The 19,131-nt window shown below is 39.3% G+C and overlaps 1 protein-coding gene and 1 long non-coding RNA gene across 4 annotated transcripts in view; one reads left to right on the forward strand and one right to left on the reverse strand.

Moving 5' to 3' along the window:
* PRRG1 (proline rich and Gla domain 1) overlaps positions 1-19,131 on the forward strand; it is a 168,058-nt gene that overhangs the window by 144,795 nt on the left and 4,132 nt on the right. The window lies entirely within an intron of this gene.
* On the reverse strand, positions 9,646-19,128 carry LOC110257648. Its single transcript, XR_002340534.1, has 3 exons — positions 16,110-19,128; positions 13,502-13,631; positions 9,646-9,752 (listed from the first exon to the last, which is right to left on the reverse strand). It is a non-coding gene; the product is annotated as an uncharacterized LOC110257648 (long non-coding RNA).

Genomic DNA, 19,131 nt, shown 5'->3' on the forward strand with positions numbered 1-19,131 from the left:
TAAAAACTTACTGTAACTTCAACAACTATTGAATTGGCAAACAGTAAAAAAGACTTGGAGTTCCTGCTGTGGCACAATGGGTTGAGGACCTGGTGTTGTCTCTGCTGTGGCATGGGTTTGATGCCCGGCATAGTGGGTTAAGGATCTGGCATTGCCGCAACTGTGGCATAGGTTGCGTTGCATTTGCAGCTTGGATTCGATCCCTAGCCCAGGAACTTCCACATGCCGCAGATGTGGCCAAAAAATAAGTAAGATTTGGAAAGCTCTCATTTCCATTGATGTTGCATGCATACACATGCACATACACACTTACTTTTAAGCACTGTGTTTATAAATGGATTGGTAATCCATATGTTTTTCACAAACATGGATTGGGAACAGGCCAAATCCAGTCCCTTGTCTTTTTTTTTTTTTTTTAAATGACCGTACCCGAACCATATGGAAATTCCTGGGCCGGGGATTGAGTCTGAGCTGCAGCTGCAGCAACACTGGATCCTTTTAAACCCACTGTGTTGGGCTGGGGATTGAACTGGTAGCTCCACAGCAACCCAAGCCGATGCAGATTCTTCACCCGTGTGCCACAGGGGGAACTCACCATCATCTATTTTTTTTAAATAAAGTTTAATTGGAACAAACATGACCACTTGATTATACATATTGCTTGTTGCTGGTTTCATACTGCAGTGGTACAGTTGTTAGCAAACTCAGGTCTAGCTGCTCGGTGCTCAGATGTCAGTATGAGAGACAAGTGTTGGCAGGAATGGAAAAATTGTTTTAATCAGAAAGCCAGCAATCTAGGGAGGAGGCTAACTAGTGACCCAAAAACAACTCTGAAGATTGTACTCAGGGAAAAAAGGGACGTAATCTCAGATAATCCTTGAGATAGGAGGTCAGATTCATCACCATCTCCTGCTGCATGCGGGCTTGTCAGCTCCTTGTGATCTTTCTTTAGAAGCCATCTCATTCACAGTTTATGAGATTACTGAAGGGGAAGCTGGGGAAGAGATCTGGTCATCTGTTAATTCTTCATTTCTCTTTCTTTGATCTAAGGAAAGAATCAGTGGGTTAGACAAAGCGTTGTGTAATCAAAATATTTGAAAGGTGTGCTTGGGCCAGAAGTTAAAATATAGCTTACCTATGGTGACAAGATAAAAGGGACCTCCTGCAAAGAGCTCTTTTCTGCCAAAAGCTGCTTACAATATTAGTAGGTAAGACAAAGACCTTATATCCCACAAAGTCTGAAATACTATCTTATTCTTAACAGAAAATGTTTGCCAACCCCTATTTTATACTAACTTGTTACAGGCCTCGTATTTACCTAATGTTGCTAAATATTTACAAATTTTCCACTGTCTTTACACCTCCAGCATATGTACATTACAGTTTAATCATCAGTTTCGCTACCACAGCTGCCTTATGGCAGAAATGTAAGCAATGCACTGTACACATTTAATCTAGGAGGATAATGATTTAATATAGCATCTCTAAGACACTGTTGTTGACTTATCCAACTGCCGTGTCACACCTCCTTCCTTGCTAAGGCAACACTAATGTGAGGGGAATGACAGTGTCCCCAGTTACTGGTGATAAGTCATAATGGGTCTACATCATTCATGGCAGTTAGGTTCTCTTTACAAGATACTTTGTTTCTCCTGCTGCTGCTGACTTCTGGCCTAAGTAGTAGATATACATAACCTGGCCACCTGGGAAAAGTTTGCTTCCCTAGTTGAAGAGACAGAGTTTTGTGAAAACAGTTTGCCCCCATTCTAATCATCCTTATTGGGATGCTTGTATGGGGATGTGATGCCAGGAGCAGAGAGAGCCACCTTGTAACCATGAGGAAAGGCTGGGAGAATTGCAGGACACCCGTGTAGACCATGTCCTACTTGCACCCGAGTCATCAACCCCAGCATTTTCTATCACTCGGGCTTCTTGATATGAAAACGTGATTGACGTTATTGGGTAAGTACTTTGGGTTTTCTGTTACTTCCAGCTAATTAACAGATGTAACGTGACTACAGGGACAAGGCATTGTGTAGCCTCACTCAAAATTGAATCTACCTTTCCTCCTCCCTTTGAAATAAGCAGCATTTTAAGTGTGTGCTACAGGTGGAATTTCGTATTTAGCACCTTTTTCAGGTGCTCTCCAGACGTTCTCTGTGTTGTTACCAACAATCCTGTGAAGTATTGATCCTCCTTATTTGATGGGAAGGTGGGTTCAGGGTGGTGTCATTTTTCTAAAACTACACGGCTATAAAGCGACAGAGACAGAATCAGCTGGTTTCAGGGGAGGGTAATGTCTTTGCATCACTTCTTGGCTATCACCTCAGTTCCTTCGGCTAGATGAGCTGTATTACACAGGTGCTTTTATTTAAGCAAGAGCCCTGCAAAATGAGTCACTTTACCTCTATTTTTTTAAATGAAAAAGTGATGCAGCTTGGTTTCTGGGCAGTGTTTGCATATCCCTTTCAGGTGTTCAGATCCAGAGTTCATTCTGTCCTTGTCACACCCAGCCCTGAATGACCTCCCTCCCACTCCATGTTTGGTATTCCTTAAACACACAGGTCCCTACACCTCATTTGCCTCTCCAACTAACTCAATCTTTAATTCATAGCCAGGCTTCTAGAAAAGGTTACCTGTATCTGTTGACTTTCTTGGAAGGAGTTTCTTAGCTTTATGTTGTAAAAGTAGTATTTCCACAGGATTCAGAAATAAAACATATAAAATGACTTATGTGAAAGCCTTCCTCCTGTCCCTATCGCCAGACTCAATTGTTTCTCTCCCACCCTTTGAATGTTAACTCTTCCTGGGAGTTTTCTGTATATCCATACATTTGTTTCATGTATATTTCAGCATATATGGATTTATACCTCCTCCCCTCTCACCTAAATAGTAGAATAATTCAAAGGATCCTGCAACTTGAGTTTTTTTCCATCCTTAACAATAGGAAAGAATGAAATTTTTATTGAGATATAAAGCATAACATTACACTTAGTTTCAGGTAGACAGCATGATTTGATATCTGTATATAATGCAAAATGATCACAATAAGTCTATTTAACATCCATCACCAAAGTTACACAATTTTTTTCTTGTGATGAGAACTTTTAAGTATCTATTTTCTTAGCAACTTTCAAATACACAATACAGTATTATTAACTACAGTCACCCTGTTGTACACTGCATCCCCATGATTTATTTTGTAACTGGAAATTTGTGGCATTTAACCCCCTTCACCCATCTTGTCCACCCCCACCCCTGGTAACCACCAATCTGTTCTCTGTATCTATGAGCTCAGTTATTTTGTTGTTTTATTTTGATTGTTTAGGTTCCACATATAAGTGAGATCAGATAATATTGGTCTTTCTATGACTTATTTCACTTGGCATAATGACATCTGGATGCATCCATGTTGTCATATGTAGCAAGATTTCCCTTTTTTATGGCTGGATAATGAATACATCACATCTTTATCCATTGATTGTTGATGGACATTTAGACTGTTTCCATATGTGGGCTGTTGTGAATAATGTTGAAATGAACATGGGGATGCAGATACCTCTTTGAGATCCTGCTTTCATAAAGTCTTCTGGATAAATACCCAGAGGAGGGATTGCTGGATCATAGGGTAGTTGTATTTTTAATATTTTGAGGAGCCTCCATACTGTTTTCCGTAGTGGCTATGCCAATTTACATTCCCAGCAACAGCGCACAAGGGTTCCCTTTTCTCCACAGCCTTGCCAGTGCTTGTTATTTCTTGTCTTTTTCGTAACAGCCATTCTAACATGCGTGGGGTAATTCCTCTTCATGGTTCTGATGTGCATTTTCCTGATGATGAGTGATGTTGAGCGCCTTTTCATGTACCCGTTGGCCATCTATATAGGTTTGTTTTTCTTTAGAAAAAAGTGTCTTTTCAGATCCTCTGTCCATGACTAGACGGGATTGTTTTTTTGGATTTGTAGTTCTTGCTATTGAATTATATGAGTTCCTTATAAATTTTGGATCTTAACTTCTTATTGGATATATGATTTGCAAATATTTTATCTCATTTAGTAGGTTGCCTTTTCATTGTGTTGATGGGTTGCTTTGTTGCTCAGAAGCTTTTCAGTTTGATGTAGTCCCACTTCTTTATTTTTGCTTTTGTTGTCCAGTTTTTGGTGTCAAATCCAAAAAAATCACCAAGATTGATGCCAAGGAACTTACCACCTATGTCTTCTTCTAGGATTTTTATGGTTTTAGGTCATACATTTCAACTCCTTAATCCAATTTGAGATAATTTTTTGCATGGTGTAAGATGGTGGTCCAGTTTTTACAGCACCATCTATTGTAAGGAGAATATGACTGATTTGGAATCATTATGACTTATCACCAGTAACTGGGCACATTGTCGTTCCATCCAAAAGCAGCTGATAGCCTTATGAGTTTTCCCTTTTATATGATCCTGCTTTTCTCTTGCTGCCCTTAGAATTCTCTTTCACTTGGGCCATTTTAATCATGTTATGTCTTGATGTGGGTCTCTTTGGGTTCCTCTTATTTGGGACACTCTGTGCTTCCAGTACCTGGATATCTCTTTCATCTTCAGATTCAGGAACTTTTCAGCCATGAAATCATCAAACATATTTTGTCCCCTTTCTCTTTCCCTCCTCCTTTTCTGACCCTTATGATGTGAATGTTAGTACATCTGATCTTATCTCAGAGATCCCTTAAACTGTATCATTTTTAGAAATCTTTTCATTGTTCTGATTGAGTCATTTCCCTTATTCTGTCTTCCAGATCACTTTTGTGTTCTTCTGTATCATCTAGTCTGCTGTTAATTCTCCTAGTGTGTTTTCATTTCAGTTATTATATTCGACTTGACTGTTTTTAAAATATTTTCTAGTTCCTTGTTAAAATTCTGTGTTCATCTGTTCTTTTCCCAATTTCAGTTAGCACTCTCACTACTAATGCTTTGAATTCTTTATTTTGTAAATTAGTTATCTCTATATCACTAGTCATTTGTTTTTTTCAGGGTTTTTTGTTCTTTCACTTGAAAAAAATCTTTCTCTGTCTCTATGGAATTAGGTGAAACAGTTAACCTATCCCAGTCTTAAAAGAGTAGTATCCTTGTGTGGGAATGTCCCTGTGCAGTCTGCATGTGCCCACTGGCTTTGGGGGTGGAGCTGGATCTGAAGTGAGCACAGGTCCAATCTTCACCTGTGGAGTGCTGACAGCACTTTGGTGGGAGGAGGGGCTAGGGTCAGTGCCAGGTGTGAGCCAGGCTTCTCCTGTGCTCACTGGCCATCTCTGTCTTATTGGGGGTGGGGCAGGTCCTAAGATGCTGGAGCAAAAGCTCTAAGGGTTGGGTCCAAACTGGTTCTGTTCCAAGTTTGCATTCTCCTTGCTCCTGGCAACGGCACCTTCACCCCAGAGAGTAGCAGCACTGAAGCAAGAGGGGCTGGAGCAGGTACTCGGGGAAAGCTGGAGTGCATGCTGGAATGGTCCCAGCATGCCGATCAGAGCTCCAGACAGCCCCCAATCCACTGCCTCCATGAGCACCAGCAGTAGCTGCTCTCACCCCTTTCAGATGCCGTGCCGGATCCAAGTTGGCTCCATCCCCTACAAGTGTGCACTCTCCTCAGCAGTGGCAACTCTGCCCTAGTAGGGAGCTGATCAGAGTTAGAAGAACTGGAGTGGGCACTCATCACAGGCCAAAGCAGCACAGGAAACCCACCAGAGCCTCAGCCAGTTTCAGTCTGCTGCTGCTTCCTTGTTGCAGGAGTAAGCAAGCTTGCGTGTGTGTTTTTCAGGAGCAGAGTGTCAGTTTTTTACAGCTTACTGGTTTTCAAACCAGCTAACAGGGCTCAGCTTCCCAGTGTTGGACCCCAGGGCTGGGGTGCTCAATATGTGGCTTACAGCCCTCATTCCCCAGGGAGAATCTCTGATCCCGTATTTCCCTCCTCTGCTGTGTTCTCTCTTGTGGAGGTGGGTCCCAACCTGATTGCTTCTCCTCTCTTTCTCACCAACTCTGTGTGGATCTTTGCTTACAGTCTTGGTTATAGAAGAGCCTTTCTGCCAGTCTTCAGGTTGGTTTCAGTGATAATAGCTCTAAAGGTAGATGTAACTTTGATGTATTCATGAGGGGGGGGAGCTGAGCATCCTCCTGCTCTGCCCTCTTGATTTCTTTCCTCCCCTCTTTTTTTTTTTCCGACCTGAAGTTATCAGAAACTTCTACTTTTGTTAGAGTGCTTTCCATGAGTGTCCTCGAAGATGAAGCAGTTTCTGTAGCAATCCTTTGGCAAAAGTAACTATCCGTAAGGTCCAAAAGACAGAAATGGCCATCATAAAAAATTGATCAGAGTTCATTATGATGCAGTTGACATGGATATTTGGTTATTCCTATGGCCTACAACATTTTAAGACACTAACTAGATTTATAATAATAACATTCTCCTAGGACATAAGATTTTTAGTTTTATACAATTACTGGAACAGTTATATCAGTAACATATAGGTATGCAAATATAACCTAAAGAAGGTTTAGCATTTTCTTTTTTATTAATGCTTACCATGTAATTTAATAAGCATCATTAAAGTCTGTCTTTTTGTAAGGAGAGAAAACAAGTCTTTTGACCTATTCCAGGGACTCTGGAAAATCCTGAAGTCAGTTCAATATCAGAAAGACTTCATTTGGAATTTGATTTTGGGGAAGTTTATAAAACACTTGATGAAATAAGATCATAGGTCGCTCTGAAACATTACCTATCCAATTTAATCAAAGTGACAAAGTCTTAGCAGGCAAATACAGAAAGTTACAAATTGTAGAAACAACAACTTAGGTCTTTTAATAGTTGCCAAAGGCCTGATAAAGACAACATGAAGCACAGGCGATTATTTTGATAAAACACAATCTTTGTTTTAAATTTATTTTTGGTATCAAGTTTTTTTTTATAAATTTTTTATTTTCCCACTGTACAGCGAGGGGGTCAGGTTATCCTTACATGTATACATTACAATTACATTTTTCCCCCACCCTTTCTTCTGTTGCAACATGAGTATCTAGACATAGTTCTCAATGCTATTCAGCGGGATCTCCTTGTAAATCTATTCTAGGTTGTGTCTGATAAGCCCAAGCTCCCGATCCCTCCCACTCCCTCCCCCTCCCATCAGGCAACCACAAGTCTCTTCTCCAAGTCCATGATTTTCTTTTCTGAGGAGATGTTCATTTGTGCTGGATATTAGATTCCAGTTATACGTGATATCATATGGTATTTGTCTTTGTCTCTCTGGCTCATTTCACTCAGTATGAGATTCTCTAGTTCCATCCATGTTGCTGCAAATGGCATTGTGTCATTCTTTTTTATGGCTGAGTAGTATTCCATTGTGTATATATATTTTTGGTATCAAATTTCTTAAAAGGTAAAGAAAAACCTTTTATAATCTTATCAGGAGCAGAACAGTAGCCTATGAAAATTTTGTCCTTTTAGCAGATGAAAGAAAATTATTGGATTTATGTACATATACTATTAAAGTGTATTAAAAAAAACTCTTATAATAAATTTATTCCATTTTTAGCTATCTTGACTACCCAAGGTAAAGTTGCCTCTTCTTGCCCCCAACTTTGTACACCCATTCAGTTTGTCCTTTATTCTCCTCTTTTTATTATGAAAAAAAACCCATTCTACTTCAGGACACAATTACTTGATTTCCGTCAGAAAAATGCATCTCCATACTTTTTCTTGGCCAAAACATATGCAACTTTCCTTGCATAGTGGTGTTTCTCTCTTATTATCTCTAGTAGTTTTAGTTACATATATTAATTAGAATTTTTAACCCTTAGAAATCTTAACTTCTATTGAGAACTAAGAAGTAAGCAATTGTGAATTGTTACACAAGTATTGGAAAAATTATGCGTACATTTCATAATTTCTAGAAGCATATGCTTTTTCATAGTAGAATTTTATAATATGGCACATGTCTGCTGAAAGATCCATCCAAGTATCTTTAGTTTCTCTGTAGCAAGAAACCACAGGTGAATAACCCTATTTGGTAATTAATCTTTCAGTATTTTTTCTTATTTGGAAATGATCTAGATATTCATTGAATTTCCATCATTTATCTTAACTTAGGAAAACTCTAAGGTGTCAAGTTACCATAAAGATCTGAGCAGCTTTTTAAGTAGACATACTTAAAAACATTCACTTACAAATTTTTATTCCACTTATGTCTGTTTACTTGTTCTTAACAGTCATTCAGATTACTCGTGAAACTTTTTGAGACATTTAAAAATCTAGCTATAATGACAGCTTTTGTAAGAAAGATAATATGAGCTTGTTCGCCTAATAAACTCAGAATAAAAGAATTCTGAAGACATACCTATTTTAATTAAACCAGTAAACTTAAACTAGCTTTTATTTGCTGAACATCATCCTCAATCATGTAGAACTTGAAAGTAATTTTGGTTAGTTTCTGTTGTTTGGAAGTTTAGAAATATTTGCTAAGCACTTACTTTTTGTAAGTCAAATAGCGCTTTTCTAAATAAATTAATGTTGGCAATATCATCTAGAGGTAGGAAAAAATGTCACATATACATAACATGCATCCATTAGACATACAGAGATCCGCACAAACCCTATTAGCTTCCTTTCTAAAAATTCAGCCATGAATCAGGAACAGCAATACAAACTTCACTAATGTATAAAAAACAATTGAATGCAAATTGTGCCTCTGGATTACTTGCTCCAGTGGCTAAAGCTTTTTGCTAATATTTGTGGAGAAGCCTTTAAAGATTTGTATTTATCAAGTAATCTTAGGGAGGCTGTGGACTAGATTTTGTGCAACTGAGCTTTTAAGGCAGTCTGTATTATTAAAAGCATCCTGCCTCTCACCACCGCCACCTTTTTTTTTTTTCCCCCTCAGTCTTAGGTGATTTTGAGCAGTGTTTTAGTTACCATGTCTTTGAAACATAATCTCCCCAGGACATCTCCAAGGGACAGGGAAAGAATATAAATTTGCTCTTAGGAGTTTTAGTGCCTTTGGAACATTTAGGGAATCCCAATAAAATGTCCTAACCCACCCTGTAACTAGGGGATGCGGCCTGTAAAAAGAATTCTCTGGGAGTGCCCGTTGTGGTTCAGCGCTCATGAACCCGACTAGTATCCATGAGGATGGGGGTTTGATCCTTGGCCTTGCTCAGTGGGTTAAGGATCCAGCGTTGCCGTGAGCTGTGGTGTAGGTTGCAAACGCAGTTGAGATCTGGCATTGCTGTGGCTGTGGCATAGGTCAGCAGCTCTGATTTGACCCCTAGCCCAGGAACTTCCATATGTTGCAGGTGTGGCCCTTAAAAAAAAAAAAAAGAATTCTCTGGACTCAGGGTCAAAGGGGGCCCCATTCAAGGTTGGAGATGAAGAAGAGGTCATTTGGGTCACTATAGTGATGAGAATGATAAACCCATTGGACTTTGCCAACTTGGGGCAGCAGGAGCTGATTCTCATCTTAATGTTTTCCATTCTCTGTGAGCCTTAGCAGTCAGTGATCGCTGTGGTGGAAGGATGGGCATGGTGCGAAGAATAAATATCCAAGTAAGGAGAGAGACGGCCCTGGTACAAATATTGGTGGCTCCTGAACCCTCTGCCTTTCTTCCTTCTTCCTCTTCCTCAGTAGAGGCCTCAATAACCCAGTCAGCTTTTCTTTTGGTGGCAGGGATGTCTCATGAGGCATGTTTCTCAATTCTGTTCCATTCAGGGGAAAGCCCAGGGGCTTGGGATCTGTGGAATCTTAGAGGAAATGAGCAGGCTTTAGATTTTAAATCAGAGATGCCAACCAACTGACCCATTTTGGCAGCCATGAGCAACAATCCAGAGCTTATCTCCCCCGCCCCCCAAAACCACAAAACCCAGCAATGGCCAATTAGCTTCCCTTTCTTCTTCCTGCTGCATAAAATCTTTAAGAAAGGTTTGAATTTTAGTTGTGATACAGTTTCTGATCTGTTCTACTTCTTGATTTTCTGTTACCTCAGTCTTGAGCATTGTTGCTGGAAAATTGTGAATGACATGACTGTAAGCCCTTTTTTGTAGACAGCTGCTTTCCTTTCCAGGGTGTCCCGCTGGATCTCACCAAGATTAGGGTCTGCCTCCACTAGCACAATATGCCCAAGGCCATCAAGAAAAACCCTGGGCCTCTAGAGCATGCTACAGAATCTTGGCATGTTGGTATGCTGGCACTGAGCATTGCCTAGGAAGCTTCCATGGGGTTTTACATTTATCGAGGAGCCTGTACTCCGCCTTAGAGTTGTTAGGAGTGTCCAGCAGCAGATATTCAAGATGCTTATATGTTCAATGTTTTATTTTTAACAACATGATGCTAGGGATTGCACCCTCAACATGTCATCGGGTCAAAGGGTAAAGAGCACCAGTAGTGACTGAAGCAGGGACGCAGAGATATATGCCTCTGTTGTAATTTTCCTTTTGTGGTGCCATTGGTTTCGTATCACAAGGTTATTTCACGCTTATGGGTTAAGGTTCATAGTCCAAGCATGACCCACCAACTCAGCTGTCACAAGAAGAGGTCTCTCATCTTCCTTTCATCCTGTTTTTAACCCAGAGCCTCTTCTCAGGCAGCGATAATAGCCTTGTGATACAGTCTACCCTCCTTAGTGCTCCTTGGCCTTGAGGTATGGAAAGCTCCTCACACACATCCATAGTCAATAAAAGCCTGTATAATTAGTTTGTTCATGTTGCTGGACCATATGGCCTTGATCACACTGCTCTGGGTATATTGAGTTATTCTAACAGCCATGATATTTTGGATAGGATACTGTGGGCAACATAAAACAGCAGCACTGTGTGAAGGCGCAGAGCAGCTCAACAGACCTCGAGCAGTCCTTTCTGCCAAATGGGGTTACCCACCTGAGTTGGATGGTTGGACCATATGACTTTTAACCTTCACTCTGTTAATAAGGTATACCACACTTGCAGATTTAAACCATCTACTTCTGGATGTTGAGCCATCCTTCCATCCCTGGAATAAATACCCCTTACTCATGGTGTATGATAACTTTTAATGTATTGTTGAATTCGGTTTGCTCGTATTTCGTTGAGGATTTTTGCATCTGTATCGATCAGGGATATTGGCTTGTAATTTTCTTGTAGCATTCCTGTATGATTTATGGTCTCGGGGTTATGTTTGCCTTGTAATAAGACTATGAAAGTGTCCCCTCTCCTTTTTTGGAACCATGTGAAAAGGATTGGTATTAATTCTTCTCTGAAATTTTTGTACAATTCACCAGTGAAACTGTCTGGTCCTTGTCTTTTGTTGGGAGTTTTGTGATTACTGATTTAATCTCCTTACTAGTAATTGGTCTGTTCAAATTTTCTATTTCTTCATGATTCAGTCTTGGTATTTGTACATTTCTAGGAATTTATACATTTCTTCTAAGTTGTCAAATTTGTTGGCATGTAATTATTCATAATAGTCTCCTACATACTTTTGTGATTCTATGGTATTTAGGTGTAATCTCTCCTGTTTCATTTCTGATTTTACTTTAGTTCTTTTTCTGGCTAACTCTAAAGGCTTGTCAATTTTATCTTTTCAAAGAACCAGCTCTTAGTTTGATTTTTCTATTATCTTTTTAAATTGCTATTTCATATATTTTCACTCTGATCTTTGTTATTTCCTTCCTTTTACTAACTCTGGCCTTAGTTTTTCCTTCTCTTTCTAGTTCCTTGAGGTATAAGTTAGGCTGCTTACAATTTTTATTTCTTGAAGTAGGAATTTATTGCTACGAACTTCCCTTTCTGCTTTTGCTGTATCCCATAAGTTTTTGTATATTACATTTTCATTTCATTTGTCTTAGGTATTTTTTTCTCTTTGATTTCTTCATTGACACCATTTGGTTGTTCAGTAGCATGTGGTTTAATCTCTTCATATTTATGAATTTTCCAAGTTTTCTTCTTGTTCTTGACATCTAGTTTCATACCATTATGATTGGAAAAGATGCTTTCAATCTTCCTAAAACTTGTTTTTTGTCATAACATATGAGCTATTCTGGAAGAAATCATATGTGCACTTAACAAGAATGTATATTCTGTTGCTTTTGACATATCTATTAAGACCATCTGGTTTAATACGTCATTTAAGGCTGGTATTTTCATTACTGATTTTGACCACCCATTCATGAAAGTGAGGTACTAAAGTCCCCTACTATCATTGTACTGCTATCTGTTTCTCCCTTTAGGTCTGTTAATATTTGCTTTATATATTTAAGTGCTCCTATATTGGGTGCATAAATATTTACAAATGTTAAATCTTTGCCTTGGATTGACCCCTTTAACATTATGTAATACCCTTTTTTCTCTCTTATTACAGTCTTTGGTATAACTACACCAGCTTTCTTTTGGTTCTTCTTTGCATGGAATATCTTTTTGCCTCCCTTCACTTTCAGTGTGTATGTGTCCTTACACACAAGGTGAGTCTCTTGAAAGCAGCGTGTAGACAGGTCTTTTTTTTTTTTTTTTTTAATCCATTCTGCCACTCTGTCTTTCAAATAGAGAATTTGGTCCATTTATATATTTAAAGTAATAAATTATAGATATACACTTACTGCTGCTTTGTTTTCTGTTTTGTAGTTCCTCCATTCCTTTCTTTTGTTGTTCTCCTCCTTTGTGATTTATTTCCTTTAATTCCTTCTACTATAGGTTTTTGCTTTGTGGCTACCATGAGGCTTACATGTAACAACTTACCAAAACTTTCAACACATTCCACAGTTCTACATTCTTACTCCTCCCCCATCCCCACATTTTACATCCTTTTTTTCTTTTGTCCTTTTAGGGCCGCACCCGCAGCATGTGGAGGTTCCCAGGCTAGGGGTCTAATCAGAGCTGTAGCCTCCAGCCTATGCCAGAGCCACAGCAATGCAGGATCCAAGCCACGCCCGTGGCCTACATCACAGCTCACAGCAACGCCAGATCCTTGACCCACTGAGCGAGGCCAGGGATCGAACCTGCAACCCCATGGTTCTTAGGCGGATTCATTTCTGCTGTGCCACGATGGGAACTCCACATCTTACATCTTTATTTTGTGTATCCTCTAAGTATACAGTTGATCCTTGAACAACATGGGTTTGATTTGTGCAGGTCCACTTATACACAGATTCTTTTTTTCAGTAAATATACTATACATTCTACAGTTGATTGAATCCATGGATGTGCAACCATACACACTGTAAAGTTACATGCACATTTTCAAGTGGGTGGAGGGTTAGCACCCCAACCCCTACATTGCTCAAGGTTAACTGTGTTGATTATAGTTATGTGTATTACCTTTGTCCTTTAAAATTCCAACTAGCTTTATAAGTGATTAATCTACCACTTTACTATATATTTACCAAGTGAGATTTAAACTTTATGTTTTCTTGTTGCTAATTAATACCCTTTCTTTTTAATACCCTTTCTTTTCAGCTTAAAGAAACGCTTCAACATTTCTTAGACTCCTATAGCTTTTGCTTTGCCAGAAAATGCCTACTTACCTCTCTTTCAACTCTGGATGATTACTTAGCTGGGGAGAGTATTCTTGGTTGGAAGTTTTTTTTTTTTTTTTTCCTTTCAGCACTTCGAATATATCATACCATGCCACTCTGTTCTGGCCTATAACATGTGCTGAAAAACAAAAAAAAAATGTACTGCACTTATAGGGATTCCCTTGTAGTGTTTTTCTCTTGCTGCTTTTCAAAGTCTCTCCTTGACTTTTGACATTTTAATTATAACATATCTTGGGGTGCATCTCCTTGGGTTCATCTTTTTAGAGCTCCCTAGGCATCCCAGTTTCCTGTTACAGGTTGGGTGAGTGTGAGCCATTATTTCTTCTTTCCAACTCTTTTCCACCTCTGTAAAATTCAATTGTTAGTCAGCCTGATGTTGTTCCCAAAGGTTTTCATTCTTTTTGCTGCTCTGACTGGGTGAGTTCCACTATCCTGTCTTCAAGTTCATTGATCTTTTTGCTTCATCTAGTCTACTGTTGAACCCCTCTAGTATATTTTTCAGTACAGTTATACTCTTCATCTCTGTGACTTCCTTTTGAAGTTACCACTGTGTTCATCCATTCCCCTCAAGAGTTCAATAGGTTCTATTATTTTGAACTCTTAATCAGATAAGTTATCTGTTTCAGTAGGGATTTTTTTTCTGGGGTTTCATCCTGTTTGATTTGGAACATATTCCTCTGTTTTTGTTTTTTTTGTTGTTGTTTTTTTTTTTCACTTTTCCTTGAGTCTGTTTTGGTTTCAATACATTAGATAAAATAACCACCTCTCCCAGTCTTGAAGGAATAATCTTATGTGTGAGATGAACTTTTTCAACCTTGCCCCCTAGCTCTTGGTTGTCTCTCAAACCTTTGTGATTGTCCAAGCAGCCAATTTTATTTTTAATGATTCCCAGTAGTTTAGGGTATGCTGAGACATTTCAGTGCCCTGTAGGGGAGAATTGTTGTCAGCACCTAGTTCAGCCGGATTTAGAAGCCAGAGCTCAAACAGTAGCCTGTAAAATATGCAAATATATTATATTATACAGTCTATAAGGCTAAGTCTGCTGGCCACCAAAACCAGGTGATAGAGTTGTGTCCTAGGCAGCAGCCTGAAAAGTTAGGGTACCAGATGAGGTATAAGCTCCTTTCCAGGAGATACCAGCAATGCAAGGGGAAAGCACAAAGGTGTCATCCACTGGCCTTCATCCATGGACAGTCCTCAGTAGGTCCCTAGATGAATTCCAAACCAGAATCTTGCCCCTCAGGCTGAAGCTCCACAACAAGCAAATAGGTGTTTTTCACTGGACTGTGTTTCAGTCTCTTGTCTGTGCTGCACCCTGGGGGTGGTAGCCAGCCAGGGAGTTTTTTCTCCAATAGTTACTACAGTACCACAAGATACACAAAGAAAAGATATGCTGACCACCACAGCCAGGTGGTCAGAGGGCTTCCCGTGGGCAGCAGACACGTGTACAAGCTCCTCTCAGGGAGGTCTGGTCTGGTGCTCTGGGGGAAGCATGGTAGGTATGGAACGTGAAGATAGTGTCTACCATCAGCCATCTCTAGATAGGATTATACTGGGCCCTTAGCTGTGTGTGTTTAATTGGAAGCCTGACTCCTAAACCACAGCTATGAAGATAAGCTAATAAGCCACTTTCAGAGGACTTAGTGCCTCAGTGCTGCCTCTTGCCCTGGCAGTGGTAGCTGGTGAGAATTCTCTTTCCATTGGTTACAGTCCTATGTGACCTGTAAACAAAAGCCCCACTACCCACCAGGACCAGGCAACCTAGCCATATCCCCTAGGTGGCAGCCTTAAAAATCAGGACACCACAGGTTACAATCTTCTTTCCAGAAGAGTATTTCAGTAGGCCCCTATATATGCGTTAAATTAGAGGCCTGCCCCTTAACTTCATGCTTTAAGATCAGCAAGTGAGTCTCTTTCACAAAAAATTGCTTCTCAGTTGGCTGTGTCTGCTCACATGATCCTGCTAAGAAAACTCAGGGTGCCCCATTGGGTGGGGGTCAAATCCTTCACTCAACAAGAAGCTCATGGTTCTGAGCTCCCTCCCAATTGTAGGTCATCACACTGGGCGTGGGGTTGAAGGAGAGATTGTGTCTCAGCCTCTCCTACCCACTTGAATATAGGTTTTTTTCTTGTTTGCCTGATAAGAAGTTGGTCAACTGGTTTTTTCCCCCAGGAAAAAAAAAAAATGTTCCCTATTTAGATTTGTTGTGTCTGTCCATGGGAAGAAGTGAGGTCAGAGTCTTCCTCTGGTGCTATTTTGAACTTGAACCCTGAAAGAATGACTTTTTAATGATTTTTAATACTGGTCACCAGGGATATTTTGAGACTTGAGCTTTCTCCTGTTGCCTCTTAGACCAGGACAGCTATCAATTCCTGCCTCCAGTATCCTGAAGCTACACACCCTAACAGTTCCACTCTAATTGTAGAGCTTTTTACTTTATGTAAACTCTGTGCCACCTAGCAAAACAAAACAAAACTGTACCTTCTTCATCGCCCAGCTGTATCATTTTTCAACTTGACACCATACTCAGCATAAATCCAGTTTTCTTAGCAACTTGTCTACACCCTAGTGGCAGTTTTCAAGATAATGCCTTACCTTTTGTATCTTACTTTACAATCAACAGGCATTCTTTGTCTTCTCAGAAGTTAGATCCACATATGCTTGCCCTTTTGATGAAGGAAATAACAGAGATAGTGAGTGACTTTTGTGTATCTCCATCCATTTTCCCTACAACATCCCTCTTGATAAAGAATCTTGAAAAGTTTTGACCAACCTCTTGCTGGAATGTCCTGACGTATTCTCATCAGGGCAGTTTGGGGAGCTAGGATGATGGTTTTTGTCCCTTGTCTCTGGTTGTCTTTCCTTCCCTTTCCTGTTGTGCTTGTTCAAGCAAAGGGAGAAGCCATGTAAGGCGCTGGCTATAAATGCTGCAGGGCTACTCAGAGATACTAGCTCACTGGGCTCATCACCACTTCCAAACTTGACTAGGTAGGTTCTGAGCTGATTAAAGATTGTAAAAACATTCTCATCTTGACTCTCTGAATTGAGGAATAGCGTCCTTCAGGCCTTGAGTCACTCAAATTCTATTCAGAAATGGCCATGAGAAAATTCAAAACAGAAAAGCATACATTTTATAAGAGAGCAACAAATTATGTTTGATGCAATCTTTCACATACTGAATTTTGTTCTAAAACTCTCCTACTGTGGTGAAACATCTTTTGGAGCTCTTTCCTTTGAAATGATGGTCAGACCTGTCTGGTAGTTTCAGATTACATTTATTATCTGTATAATTTTAGCCTTATCTAAAACTACTACAACCCTTTAATTTTTTCATTACAAATTTTCATTTGCTCTGTCTGAGTATCTTTTGGCTGTTTTTAGTAAGATAAGCAATTTGAATAGCTTAAAGAGGCCAATGGGTTGATTTGTTTGAATGACAATTATAATATTTTACTGGATTTCAACCGAATTTTTCTCCAATTCTCTGGCCTCAAGGACAAAATACGTCTAGTTCCCAAAGAAATAAATCTGTCAGTACCTTTTTACAAAGATCAATGTTGTTTGCTTTCAACTACACATTTTAACATGATGAGAAGATTGAATTTTCGAGGAAAGTGGCCGGGTTCAAAAAATAGCTTACACATCACGGCATACTGCTTTTTGGTCTGCTCTGACACTGGGTCTGTTGCATTCAAATCCCAGTTCCAACATTTCTGTGTTAAATGACCTTGGTTTTATTATTACGTAACCTCTCTGAGCCTCCATTTTCTCATCTGCAAGTGGGGATGATAATTACACCTTCAGTATCGGGTGGGTAAGGCTAGAGGATTGAATTACTATAGCTTAAGTAAAAAGCTGGTGTTGTAATTTCAGTTTTGTCTAAGCTTCGTTTTATTTAAGGGTTAAAAAAAGGTCTGATTTTGTTTTATAGTTCTCTCCCGAAGGAAAAAAATTACTAGTCTGTGGGTTTATTTCCGAGCATGCCAAAGAAACTACAGAAATTAAATTATACAAGCCAAGCATGAAAAAAAAGAACTTCATGTGCGTTATGGATCCTTGTTTATTCCAAAGTGACTGGACAGGATGAAAAGGCCACTTTTTTTATTATATCTATCTAAGATTAGCATTGTGTAATTATTTGAAATCATGTATTTATTGAGTTTGGGGGTTAAGATTAAATGGGGGAGGAAGGAGATGGTGAGCTGAGAGATTAGGAAGAGAGGAGAAATCCTCATCTGTAGATAAAAATGGACTACAAGTCAGATGTGGTAGGTTTAAATACATTACATTACTAAAAAGATTCTGATTTAGTACAGTTTGATACCTGATTTCTAAAGAATGTATGTTTCTGTAAGAATCTCATGGAGTTGGAAATGAGTAGATATATGTTAATAGTGATTATGTGTCATTGCAGTGTAACTGCACATGATTTTCTTTTTTCCAAGTTTCTGCATTAGTAAATTTTGATAATTTCAATTTCTATAATAAAGTTGGCAATCCTAAAAAAAGTGGCATGTACACTTTTGTTGTTTAAGGAAAAGCTTCATGTATCTATATTTCCTAAGTTTTCAACATGGGTCATCAAGTGATTGTTTCACTAATAAAAATTTAATTTTAGGTCTGGAGTATTGTCCTAAAATAAATGCTGTATACTTTGGGATTATACTATCTTTACTCTTGGTTTGTTTTCATGTTACACCTTGCATAGTTTCATTTGTACATAGCCTTTGGTAAAACATACCATATTTTCTTGTAGCATTTCAAAATTTTATCTTAGAATCACAGAATAATAGAATAATAATGTACCTTACGGAAGGTCTAGTTCAGGGATCAAGCACTGATGACAGTGGGTCATTGTTATACCCCTAGAGTATTTTCAAAGTACATGCCTAATAACATACAGTGCTATAAAACAAGCGCTTTAGTGCCCACAGTCTTACCTTCTGTCAGATATGGAAATAATACCAGGGACCTCTAGTGCCTGCAAACAAATATGATTGTGGAAAAAAATCACGCATTGGCTGAGTGTTGAAAACAGTCTCAACAGCACTGGGGGGTGGTCTTTGTTCCATGGTTTGGGATATAGGTTATCAATGTGAAGCTGAAACTTAATTAGAGGTATGAAAGCTGTGTACTTTGGGGTTGGAGAGCAAAGTCTGGTAGGACACTCCAGACAGAACCATTTGCAGTTCACCTGTCAAATATGAGCACTAAGCCTCCCATAGCCAGAGTGGCACGTGCTATTAATGATGATGGGATCTGTGACGAGACCCTTGTAAGTGGATACAGAAAATGATACTTAATTCCTCTTTTAAATGGAAGAGATCTGCTATGGTTGGAGAAGGGGAGATCCCTTATTTATTTTTTTTTCCTTCTAGTATGTCCTAAGTAACAGCAGCAAGTCTTGAAGATTTGGGAGTTCTGACCATTTTAGGGGAGGAGCCAGAGTGAGCGCCATGATTTGGAATTTGTCAGGGAAAATACAGGCCGTAGGTCATTTGAGCCAACAAATCTGGTTTTAGATTTTGTTTTCATCATGTTCCTATAGCACAGGTATGGGTTCATCTGCTCTTTCCTAGCTTTTGATCATACTTATGTTCACGTCCTTTCACTATTT

The sequence above is a fragment of the Sus scrofa genome, chromosome X, assembly GCF_000003025.6.
Source record: "Sus scrofa isolate TJ Tabasco breed Duroc chromosome X, Sscrofa11.1, whole genome shotgun sequence".
In the NCBI taxonomy this organism is placed as follows: Eukaryota; Metazoa; Chordata; class Mammalia; order Artiodactyla; family Suidae; genus Sus; species Sus scrofa.